We start from the raw sequence: 10,210 nt of genomic DNA, 5'->3' as shown, positions 1-10,210 counted from the left end.
CGCCGGGAGGTGCGGCGCCGTGGCCGGCGCGCATGCGTCCGCCCCATTCCCATAGCAACCCGCCGGCTAAGGGTACGTGGGGGAGGGACCACCCGTATGTTGGTAGGTCACGCACAGCCCTTTTCTTTACCAAGATGGCGGCCGGCCCCTCGGCCTTGTACCCAGCATAGGCTTCGCTGCGGGCCTACTAGAGGTAAAGCCGGTCCCGGTGCCCGGTGGCGCCGGCCGCGCGGGAGGGCGGCGGGAGGTGGGGAGCGCTTCAGGGAAGCGGGAGGAGGGCGCGGGCCCGGGCCCGGGCCCGGCCGCGTTCCGCTGCCTCCAACAAGATGGCGGCAGCAGAGAGACGGGCTCCGCGGGCGGAACGTCTAGCGGGCGCCCGGCTCTGCTCTATGGTCTCGGCCTTCCCGATTGGCGCCGGGTGGGCCACGTGCCGCCGGGGCGCCCCCCACCCCCACCATCGAGAAGGGGTGCGGAGGGGCGCGCTTCGCCGGCCTCCCCCGCCGCCGGCCTCCCCCGCCGCCGGTCCCTCTGGCAGCGGCCGCCCCGCGCTGCGTCGGCGACGGGGAACGCTCCGGTGCCGGCCGGGGAGCGGGCAAAAAAACATGAGTCATGCCCCGCTTCCCCTCCGCCCCGCGGCTCAACCGGGGGTGTTCCCGGGCCGGCCCTGAGGGGACGGGGACGCCCGCAGCCGTGACGGCGCGGGTGCGGCCGCCACGCTTCCCCCGCCCGCCGCTTTGGCACGGCGGCGGACCCCGTCCTGTGTCCCCAGGCTCGGTCTGCTCCGGAGTGCTTGGAGAGGTGCAGCAGTCCCCTCTCGCAGTGCCGGTGGGCCCGAAAGCCGAGGTTCCGGTCACGGGCTGCTCTGGAGAAGGGTTTCTGCCTCACCTGTGGCTCTTCAGGTAGAGCCAGGCGCTTCTGTGTGATAGAGGGGATATTCTGCCTCTTTACCAGACTACTCTCTGTTTCTGTAGGGTGGCTTTATTGCCGGTTATTTGTAGAACAGGGTGATTCTGAAGAGCGTTAAGCGTGGGGAGTTCATGATTCTCAGGCCCAGCTTGGCTATAGCTGAAGTGGCTTGACACATGATAAGTAGTGCTTCCCATTGCTGGCCTTCCCCAAACAGTAGGAAGGATTCCTGACTGGCAAGAGCAATTCATTCCACTGGAAGATGAGAAGCAAGAGAGCAGGTCGTGCTGGGAATGTTAGTAATAGCGACAGCAACTCACTCATAACTGATAAGATGAGCCAAGGTCCTTGAATTCACAGCTCTGGTCTAGAATTTGAATGCCAATTTACAACTCTGCAGCTGGGAAGTGAAGATTAGAGACATTCAGTCCCAAGGAGTTTGAAGGAGCCATTTCTTTTCCTATGCTGTTGTGTAATGACAGAGAAAATTCTGCACACAGATATATGCTGTATTGCTTTATTGCAAGTTCTCTGTTTAGTAAGGCAAGTGAAGCTGCTGCCTGATGATTTAGTCTCCATTTTTCTTACTGTTGCTATCCGAATGCTACACAATTGTTTTCAGTTAGAAGACAATTGAACAGCTAGTATAATGGCTTTCTCCCCCCACCCCAAACCAGATTGGAAAGTGGTGTTTCATGTATCATTTCATAGGTGGATTGGATATCCTTTCCTCTGGTAGAGGAATATATATCAGAGGCAAGGCAGGAAGGGAAGCAATAATGTAATTTATAGCTGTGTGTCTGCTAAAGCTCTGTTTCTCCAACCCTTTGTTTGTTTAGATTTAAGCTGTTGGAAAAAACAGTCTTCCTGTTTGTACATGGATTTTCATACAGCATGACCCACATCATAGGCAGGGCCACCCACATACTCAAGCCACAAAAAAAACCCCCAACCTTTTACTTCCAAAAAAGTCCACAGTAGTATAGTTTTTCACAGATCAGAATGACAGGCACAGGAAAAGCTCTCGCTAGATGTGGAGGTAACAATATCTGGAGGCCTGTAAATGTAGGGTAGAAGAGGCAGTGTGACGATCTAGTCTGAGCTTCGCCACTACAGCAAGACATAGTAAACCTGGATCATTCTCAAAAGACTGTTTTCTAAATGGCTTCTAAGAAGTGGTTGAGAAAGATGCTGTTTGTCCTATATAAATTGTTCCAGTGTTTCGCTCCTGATAGCATGACACATACTCCTGTCTCCTCCTTTGTTGCAAGTTAAGCTGATTTCTTGTTGTCTTCTTTCCCTCCTCTCCCCCAATTCTGCCTGAAAAGGTGAAAAATTATGGCATTACTTCTTACATATTGAAGGTTATTGTGTTCCCCACTTTCTCACTGGTCTTGCTTCTCTAGGCTGGGATGATCAGGGAAGAGATTTCCCCTTGATCTGGAAATGAATCATAACATTATCATTGCAGCATAATGGTGACAATAGTCACTTATTTTTGGTAGGATAAGGGCAGTTGTTCTTAGTCAAGTAGCTAGTCTTTTTTGCAGTTTACATTAAGATGCTCCTGAAGACAGTATGGTCTACTATAAGAGCGATCTGTAACCTTGGATTTCATAGCTGTTATCAGAGTGGAGAGCCATCCCAGACAAGCCAGCCTGTGCAGTTTATGCTTTTTCAAAAAAAACTGGGGTGTTTTATCAGTTACAGTATTTCAGCTGATACTGCCTTTCCCAAAACATACTCTTCCCTTTGCATATAGAAGCATGTTAAGCTGGTACAAATGCACTTAGGGTTGTGCTACTGTGAGAATTCAGGTAATTCACCCAGGTCACTACCAGTCAGATGGTTAGAGTAGTCAGCAGTGGCACTGAGACTGGTCTACAGTGTTCAAACTGAATGCGGGTATGTGGCTGAAAAAGTTCATTCACCATGACTGGGAGGTTATCTGATAATTTGAGGCATCGGTTTCTGTAGAATATGAGATTTATGTGAAAGTGTTGTTTCTCCTTAAAAAAAAAAAGTCATTCAACAATGGTTCAACTTTGGTTTGTATTCAAGAATTCTACAGAAGGAAATCCTCAGGCCTATACTGTGCAGAGCTTATAAAATGAGCCTTAAAGCAAAATAGCAAGACTCTGGCAAGTGTCCTCATGGGTGTTTTGAAACGGACAAGCAGTAAAGACAGGGTCTGGAAACTGCCTTTGCACTTTCCTTGCTGCCAGAAAGAGAGAAGCTGGCAGATAAGTCAGTCTCATCCTTAGCAGGAGTAGGCACCCAAGCATACCCTGGCAAGACACAGTAACAAGAAATACAAGCCTTTTAGCGCCCCGTGGATCAAGCACAATAATAGCCTCCTCCCTGCAGTGTTACCCTTATGGAGATGCTGTTACAATCTTAACAAAGACATGCACCCTAAAGAAGTTGCAACAGGGGTTTTTAAAGTGGGCTGAGAAAGGCATGTTTACCCAGGATGTAACGAGTCTAACTTGTCCAAGAGCATGTTACTGAGAGGCCCAGAGCCTGTAAAACTTTTGCAATATGGGTCTGTGCAAGAATGAAGTAGGTGTTATTTGTATTAAAATATGAAAACAGATAAAGAAGAGATAGGAAAGTAAAACGCAGCTGCAGGATTAGGCCTCTGTTCCTCTTCCTAATTACTCTAACCTTGAAAGAAGAGTGTGTTAGGCTGTATTGTGTAGCATGGTGGGGTTTGCTGGTGGTCTTTTTGTTTTGCTTATTGGTTTTTCTGGGGCTTTGGTCTAGAAGCTATTCCAGCGGAGTCCGTGTTGCCAGGAGGCTGTGGTATTTATCATGGGCTGTGAGACTGCGTTCGGAGTGGAAGGGAGGGTCCTGGTCAGCAGGGCCTGTCAGGGGAGGGATTGTGGAGGAGCTCAAGAGACACCTAGAGCTGGTCTGCGGACCCCAGGTGCTTGTGTTAGGCTGGTAATTCAGGCAGGAGTCTGGCATCCTGAGTTCAGGGCTTGTTTCAAGAGCTCTATTTCATTTTAGAAATTCCTAGTTTTAGAAGAATAATTTTGGCTTCCAGGTTTATCCTGGATGTGGAATTATACCTGAGAGAATTCAGCATGTGGCTTTATATTTAGGTGTCCTTTATTTTTAAAAAAAAGACTGTTTATGTACTAAAAATCTTTTGATTTACGTTACTATTATAAATGGAGGAGTCCTGCATACCTAATAATTCTCGTGGCCTTTTTCCCCATCTTCTGTCTGTGAACTGATGTTGCCCCGTAGCTCTCATGGTGTGACTTCAGTGGAAGAGAATCAGGGAGTGGGGTTGAAAAAAGATGTATCAATAAACCAGGAGGAAACACTCTAGCCAAGGCAGGGGGAAAAGCTGCTTTATTTTGAATATTTTATGTGACTTTGGGTTGCTAGAAGATTTATGTCTTTAAGGTTTTAATTCTAACAAGGAAAGGTAGTCAGGCTGTGATGAGTGTTCTGGGTTTATTTTGTGTCATAAGAAACTTATGTATGTTAAAGCCAAAGTGGTTCTTTTTCCATCTTTTAGGTGATCTAAAGGTGTTTCTACCCACACGAGCTCTGGTATTTTCCCAGCAGTCTCACAGAAATACAAGTATCCTTTCTAGCAGCTACCATATAATACAGATAGTTGTGTTTGAACTTGCTGGTCAGCTTCACTTGTCTCTCATGACTGGTTCAATTTTGTTGAATCTTGCATCTGGTAGGTCTTTCAAGCTTTGAAGTTATCTACTAATATTTTGCATATTATTACTAGATATATTAGCATGTAAATACCTTAGGTACATTTATACCTTGCAGTGTTAATTTCTTGACTTCAGCTGATTCAAAAAAACCATTTGGTTTAATCTCGGTGTACTGTAACTTTGGCTTGGTGTCTGTGTGTTCCTGTGTTTTGGGAAGGGCTAAATAGGTAGCTTCTGCAAAGAAGATGGGGCTGTGCATTTACGTACGTGTTTGTGTATAAGCAAGCTGGTTGGATTTCCGTTTACTGCTCTAAATAAAACAAAATGGTAGTGGTATTTAGAGGGGGGAGAAAAACTTGTCATTATGCTTATGGGTCCTAGCAATGCTCTTACCTCAGTGAAGTCTCTTTAATCACACATTTGGTAATTGTTGGACTTGGGAAGAAACCTCTGGCCCCAGCAGGAGCAGCATGTGGCCCCAGTGCCAGGAGCAGGTTCCTGAGTGGAGCCAAAGGGGCAGGCAGGTGGAGCAGGGCAGTCTCAGTCCAGCGGCCGTACGGGTGCAGAGGGCTGACCTTGGCCACAGCTGCCCGTACCGTGGGAGCTGGCTGTGTTGCTGAGGCAGCGACGGAAGCATGTCACTCTTTTGTGAGGAGCAGGGGTTGAAGCAAGGAGCTGTGTCCAGCTACAGTCACAAAAGAGGCGCTTGCAAAGCAGCGGCCAGAAAAAAACCAGGGAGAAACCTGAGAGAAAAGATAGACCACAAAAGGCTTGGTTAGAGGAAATCATAATGAGTTTAACTTCAATGGAAAAACAGCCCTGGAAGAAGGGAAGGGATTGGTTCAGTAGCTTAAAGACACCAAGAAATGATGATTCACAGGAAAAGTTTTGCCTTTGAGAGGATTGAATGGCAGAGTAATATTCATGCAACCTCCCTTAAATGATGCTGTTTATTAATTGCAAAGTAAAATGGATTTACTTGTTGATGCAGAATGGAAGTAGTACCAGATTCTCTTACACTCAGCAGCACGGTGTCTGGAACTGTTTTCCAGCAACAGTTCTGTCGTTTCTAAAGATTTTTCACTGATGAGAAGGAACCATTTGGGAAAAGTTTGGGGCTGGAAGCAATGGATTTAGTTAGCATTAATGGAAGAAAAGAAAACAAACACCCAAGCAAACAAAAAACCCAAAACCAACAAACAGAATTCCACAGGTGACTTGCATATAAACATATGTCACAAATCAGGGTGATTCTGGTAAAAGAATTCATGCATGTAACTTGTGTGTACACCATACCTTTTACCTGCACAAGAAGTGCCTGTGAATGAAAATTTCTGGAAGCAAGTGCTGTTATCATGACAATTGATAGTCGTGTGCTGTAGTTATGCATTTAGTAGTCAGATATCCCAGCAACTGACTGGATTTTAAGGAGGAAAGACTTGGAACTCTGCCATGTTTTGACTATTACTCTTCAGCTTGGAGGTGGCAGGACCCAGCCTTTTCTCTCTGTTAGTAAGCTGGTAATTACTTGTTGGGGTCTCTGTCAAAGCCCATAAAAGTGCTGTCTGACCTGTACACGGGCCAGGTGATAAGGTGCATATCAGGACCCTGGTTTTAAAGGAAGGTTACTGGTATCATATCTCATAATAAATATCATAAGGCTGGTATGGCTAGCTTTCATAAAGCTAATCTCTAGCATATCCAACCCTAGCAAGGGTTGGATAACTGGAATAATGCTTGGTTTAGGATATTGGCACGTAGCGTGGGCATCGCTCCCCTGTCCCTTTTCCCCCACCCCTGCTAGATCTGGTTGACTGGTATGTAAAAGGTTTTTGCAGTGGGTTGTCTGAAAAATCAGCAAAGGCCTTTTTTTAGAGGAACACTGAACACCTTGATGGCTGTTGCTCAACTTGGGTGATGCCAGCTGCGGTAGTACCACTTGCTGTTTCTCTTCCTGTTGTTTCCGGTATGGTGTTTCTGTCTATCCCTGCGTTTCTGGCACTGAGAATTAAACTGGATATTTCACAGAATAAACTGGATATTTGCCAAAGATGAGTGGCAAACAAAGCCTAGGCCAGGCTGTGTGGCAGGAACAGGGACCTCAGGCATGGGACGAGTACATGGGTTGAGTTAGGAAAAAGGAAGAGTGTAAGGGCCAGAGTTGAAGCAAGGAAGATTTCCCCACTGGCAGGGGCAGAGGCAAAGCCAGAGAAAGCTCCAGCGGGGCAAGAGGCCAGGAGCGATCAAACTGGGCTTGCTGCGTGCCCCAGCTGCAACCTTGGGTGAGGAGCTGGGGGCGTTTGTGTCTCCCCAGGGGGCACTGGAGACGGTGTTGGCTGTCTGACCGCCCCTGCCCTTCCTGGAGAGGGGAGCGGGGCTCTGCTCTTTGCAAACCAGGCCCTGACCATTTCCATTGCACAGTAGAAAGTAAGTTTGCTGTTATCTCTGCTCAAGTGATAAAGCTGAACGTAAACCCGTGTTGGAGCAGTTGAAAGCTGAGAACAACTCACAGAGCAGGCAGGGTGAGAGTACGGATGGGAATATGTTATGGCTGGCCTGTTACTGCATATGCTTTTGTTTTCAAAATGAATACTTCAGCCATTGGTATAGCCTGCTGGGATTTAGGCACATGGTCTTACAAGGACCCTTGAAATCTCTGGAGAATAGCAAGTGGTAGATCTGTGACTCTTGCTTAAAAGTAGAGCTGGTTAAGTAGCATTGAGGAAACTTTAAAGTTCTACACCTGCTCTTATAAATAATTTCATGAAATTAAAATACTGAGTTGATGGCTCTGTTGATTGCAGCAGAGTTGTGGGTAAAAATGAGAGCAAGCAGCGAATATTTAGAGGAGTTTAGGAGTTCTTGGAAATTTAAGAAATGGTAGCTCCTCTTTTTTATTTGAAAACTTGTATTGCTCAGGGCACTATTCTGTTAATCCAAAAGACAATAACAATGTGTGGGTGGAGGACTGTACAGTGTGAGGTATCAAAGCAAAAAAATTTGTACCTAAAATGGCACATGTACCCTTCTAGTTCAGCCCGAAGATGAGCGGGGTGGAACTGGAAATGATTCAGTTATGAAAAGAGGTTTTAAGCATAAAATAATATTATTTGTAACAATTAGTGGAAATACTTTTACTCTGAGTTCTCACTATCTCTCTCTCTCTTCTTTCATAGCAGGCTTAGAGTGGCCTTGCAGATTTGGAAGAGAAGACTGTCTGGTTTTTTCACTGTCAGTTTAGATCACCGTGATGTAATTCTGTCTAACACATGAAGAGCCTTTTGCTTGGCCTAGTAGAGATTAGGAATTAGTGCTTGTCTGTGGATATGTTGAGCCCCTGTTGCATGTGCTATGAATAGGACAAAGGGAAGGCTGTGCTTAAATAGCGAGGGTCCTATCATCACTTTTAAAAAGTGGCAGTTGGAATCAGTTATTTACTTTAATGATTTTTCAAAGGAATTGTTGCCAAACTGAAGATTTTCTTTTTCAATTTTAAATAGCTTCTTCCCTCTCCAAACAAAGCTTCCCTGCAAGTTTAATTATTTTATTCTTTTGAGGTTTTTGTCACAATAATGCGAACTTTTCTGGATCATATTTTCAAAGTACTTATTGTAACTGAAAGATAGAAGTGAAGTAAAAAAATTTACAGAATTGGAGAGTCTTGTGAAGCCATGTGACTTGGGGAACTGGAACTTGGGAGGAAAACATACCAGAGCATATAGAAAGTTTATAAAAATGGAGCTCTGGCATTCTCTTAAGTCTTTGTTATCCAATAAACATTAGTAACTGAGGAATCTTTAAAATCTTTCAAGGAGCCATGAACAACCTTGCTTAGGTTTTTCTGTACAATACCTAGAATCAAAGTAGCTAAGCAAGATTTTTAAAAAATGAAACAGACAAAAATAAATTTCTGTTTACAGTTTCCATGCTTAAGTTGCAAATTGTCCCCCTGCCCCCCTGAAAAATGTCAGTTGGGACATCTCATTTAGTTTGCCACCTAATTTTTTTTTCTTCATTTGCTGTATATATTTACCTAACTGAGTCTCTCTGAAAAGAAGTGGTTGTCATCTTTATAAACTGCTGTAAGCAGGTCCTTAAATCCTGCCCTGCAAAACATCAGCCTAAGAGTACCTCTAGGAGGGTCTTAGGGAGCATGGTGATACATTCAAGCTGAGGGACACGGTCAGCTTTGAATTTTCTGAATATATGACACTTAATGTGAAAAAAGGCAAGTGTAGGGCTTGCAAGTCCCTTGCCTTTCCAAGCTGTGTGATGTGTAGTGCATGACAGCTTCTGGCAACATCTCTTTAAAAAAAAAAAAAAAAATTGCCACGTGTTCATTTTATATTGCAGTTGCCAAGGGAGAGGGAACAAGAGACACTGAAAAGGTAAACAAAAGAGCTCCAACCCTGTAGCCAAAGGAGGGTGAAGTGAAAGTTTCCTTTTGAAGAACAGAAAGGAAATAGCATGTGCTTTGTTGTGCAGTATCTCTGCAATCCTCTCTTCTTGGGTAACTGTGATATTAGCAGGCTTTGGGAAGTAGCTCTCAGCTAATTATTCGTGGAAGATTTTTTTTTTTTCTTCTGCAGTGCAGGTTGAACAGAGAGCACTGCTGCAGCACCACTCTGAAAGCACCTGTGTATGATGAGCACACAGTGTGGTGGTAATTTAAATTAAAAAGCAAGTTCAGATCAGCATAAAGAACCAAAATTTAAATTAAAGGTTCTGACTGCAAATAAGAAACCCCTTTCACTGGTAGGATAGTCAGGTATTGGAATAGGTTGCCCAGAAAGTTTGTGCAGCTTTGAAGTTTTCAAGACCTGACTGAAGAAAGCCCTGAACACCCTAGTCTGATCCTGCTTTGAGCAGGAGGTTGGACTAGAGACCCTAGAGACTCAGACCGCCAGCCTGTTGCAGGATGTTCTGAACTTCTGTTATTTCTTTCGTTTCTGCTACTCTGTGCTATTGTCACTTTCCAGGCATTGGGAAATTGGGAATCTTTGTTTTCTGAATCTCTTTTCCAGTTCTTGAGTCAAGTCAGTGTTTTGCTTTACTGTGAAACTGTAAAGCAACACGGGAAGATACTGTATTTCATTTTGTCCCTCATGTTTAAAAAGTATTCCTCTTCGAAGTGTTTATTCGCTCCCCAAGGCCAAGAACTTGAAATTTGCTTCTACGTTGACAACCTTTTCCATCCCTAAATTTGCCTATAACCACCTCCGAAATACGGATGGGAAATTTGCCTCAGTTATTCTTGGTCTGAATGTATTACTACTGTTTTCATCTCATTCCATTTTATCTATGCCATTTTATCTTGGTTATTTGAAATCCTAACCTCTCCTGAAAGCCAAGTTTGTACTAAATAATCAGATTTCTCTCCCAGTATAAGTGGAAGGACGGACTCTGACCTGTTCTCTGTGGCTTCTCTTTGTTTTGCTTTTGGATTGATTTTTATTAAACTGTCCATTGACTTTCTTCCTCACCTCTGAAATGGCATTTGTTTTGTCCTAGCACCTGGCATCCCAGGATCACAGCATTCTGAACAACCTGAAATGAAATAATGAGTCCACAGAGTAAATCAAGACTGCTGTGTGCGTGCAGCCAGGGCAACCGAG

At 44.8% G+C, this 10,210-nt stretch overlaps 1 protein-coding gene across 1 annotated transcript in view; it reads left to right on the top strand.

Annotated features, from left to right (window-relative positions):
- The first annotated feature begins 44 nt into the window (after positions 1 to 44).
- HDLBP (high density lipoprotein binding protein) overlaps positions 45 to 10,210 on the top strand; it is a 42,183-nt gene continuing 32,017 nt past the window's right edge. The window contains exon 1 of the mRNA XM_069791683.1: positions 45 to 193. The gene's annotated coding sequence lies outside the window, so the exon portion shown is untranslated. The remainder of the gene's footprint in view (positions 194 to 10,210) is intronic.

Source organism: Haliaeetus albicilla, chromosome 9 (assembly GCF_947461875.1).
Source record: "Haliaeetus albicilla chromosome 9, bHalAlb1.1, whole genome shotgun sequence".
NCBI classification, from domain to species: Eukaryota; Metazoa; Chordata; class Aves; order Accipitriformes; family Accipitridae; genus Haliaeetus; species Haliaeetus albicilla.
The sequence above is the reverse complement of the archived record's forward strand: the minus strand, read 5'-3'. Positions and strand labels throughout refer to the sequence as shown.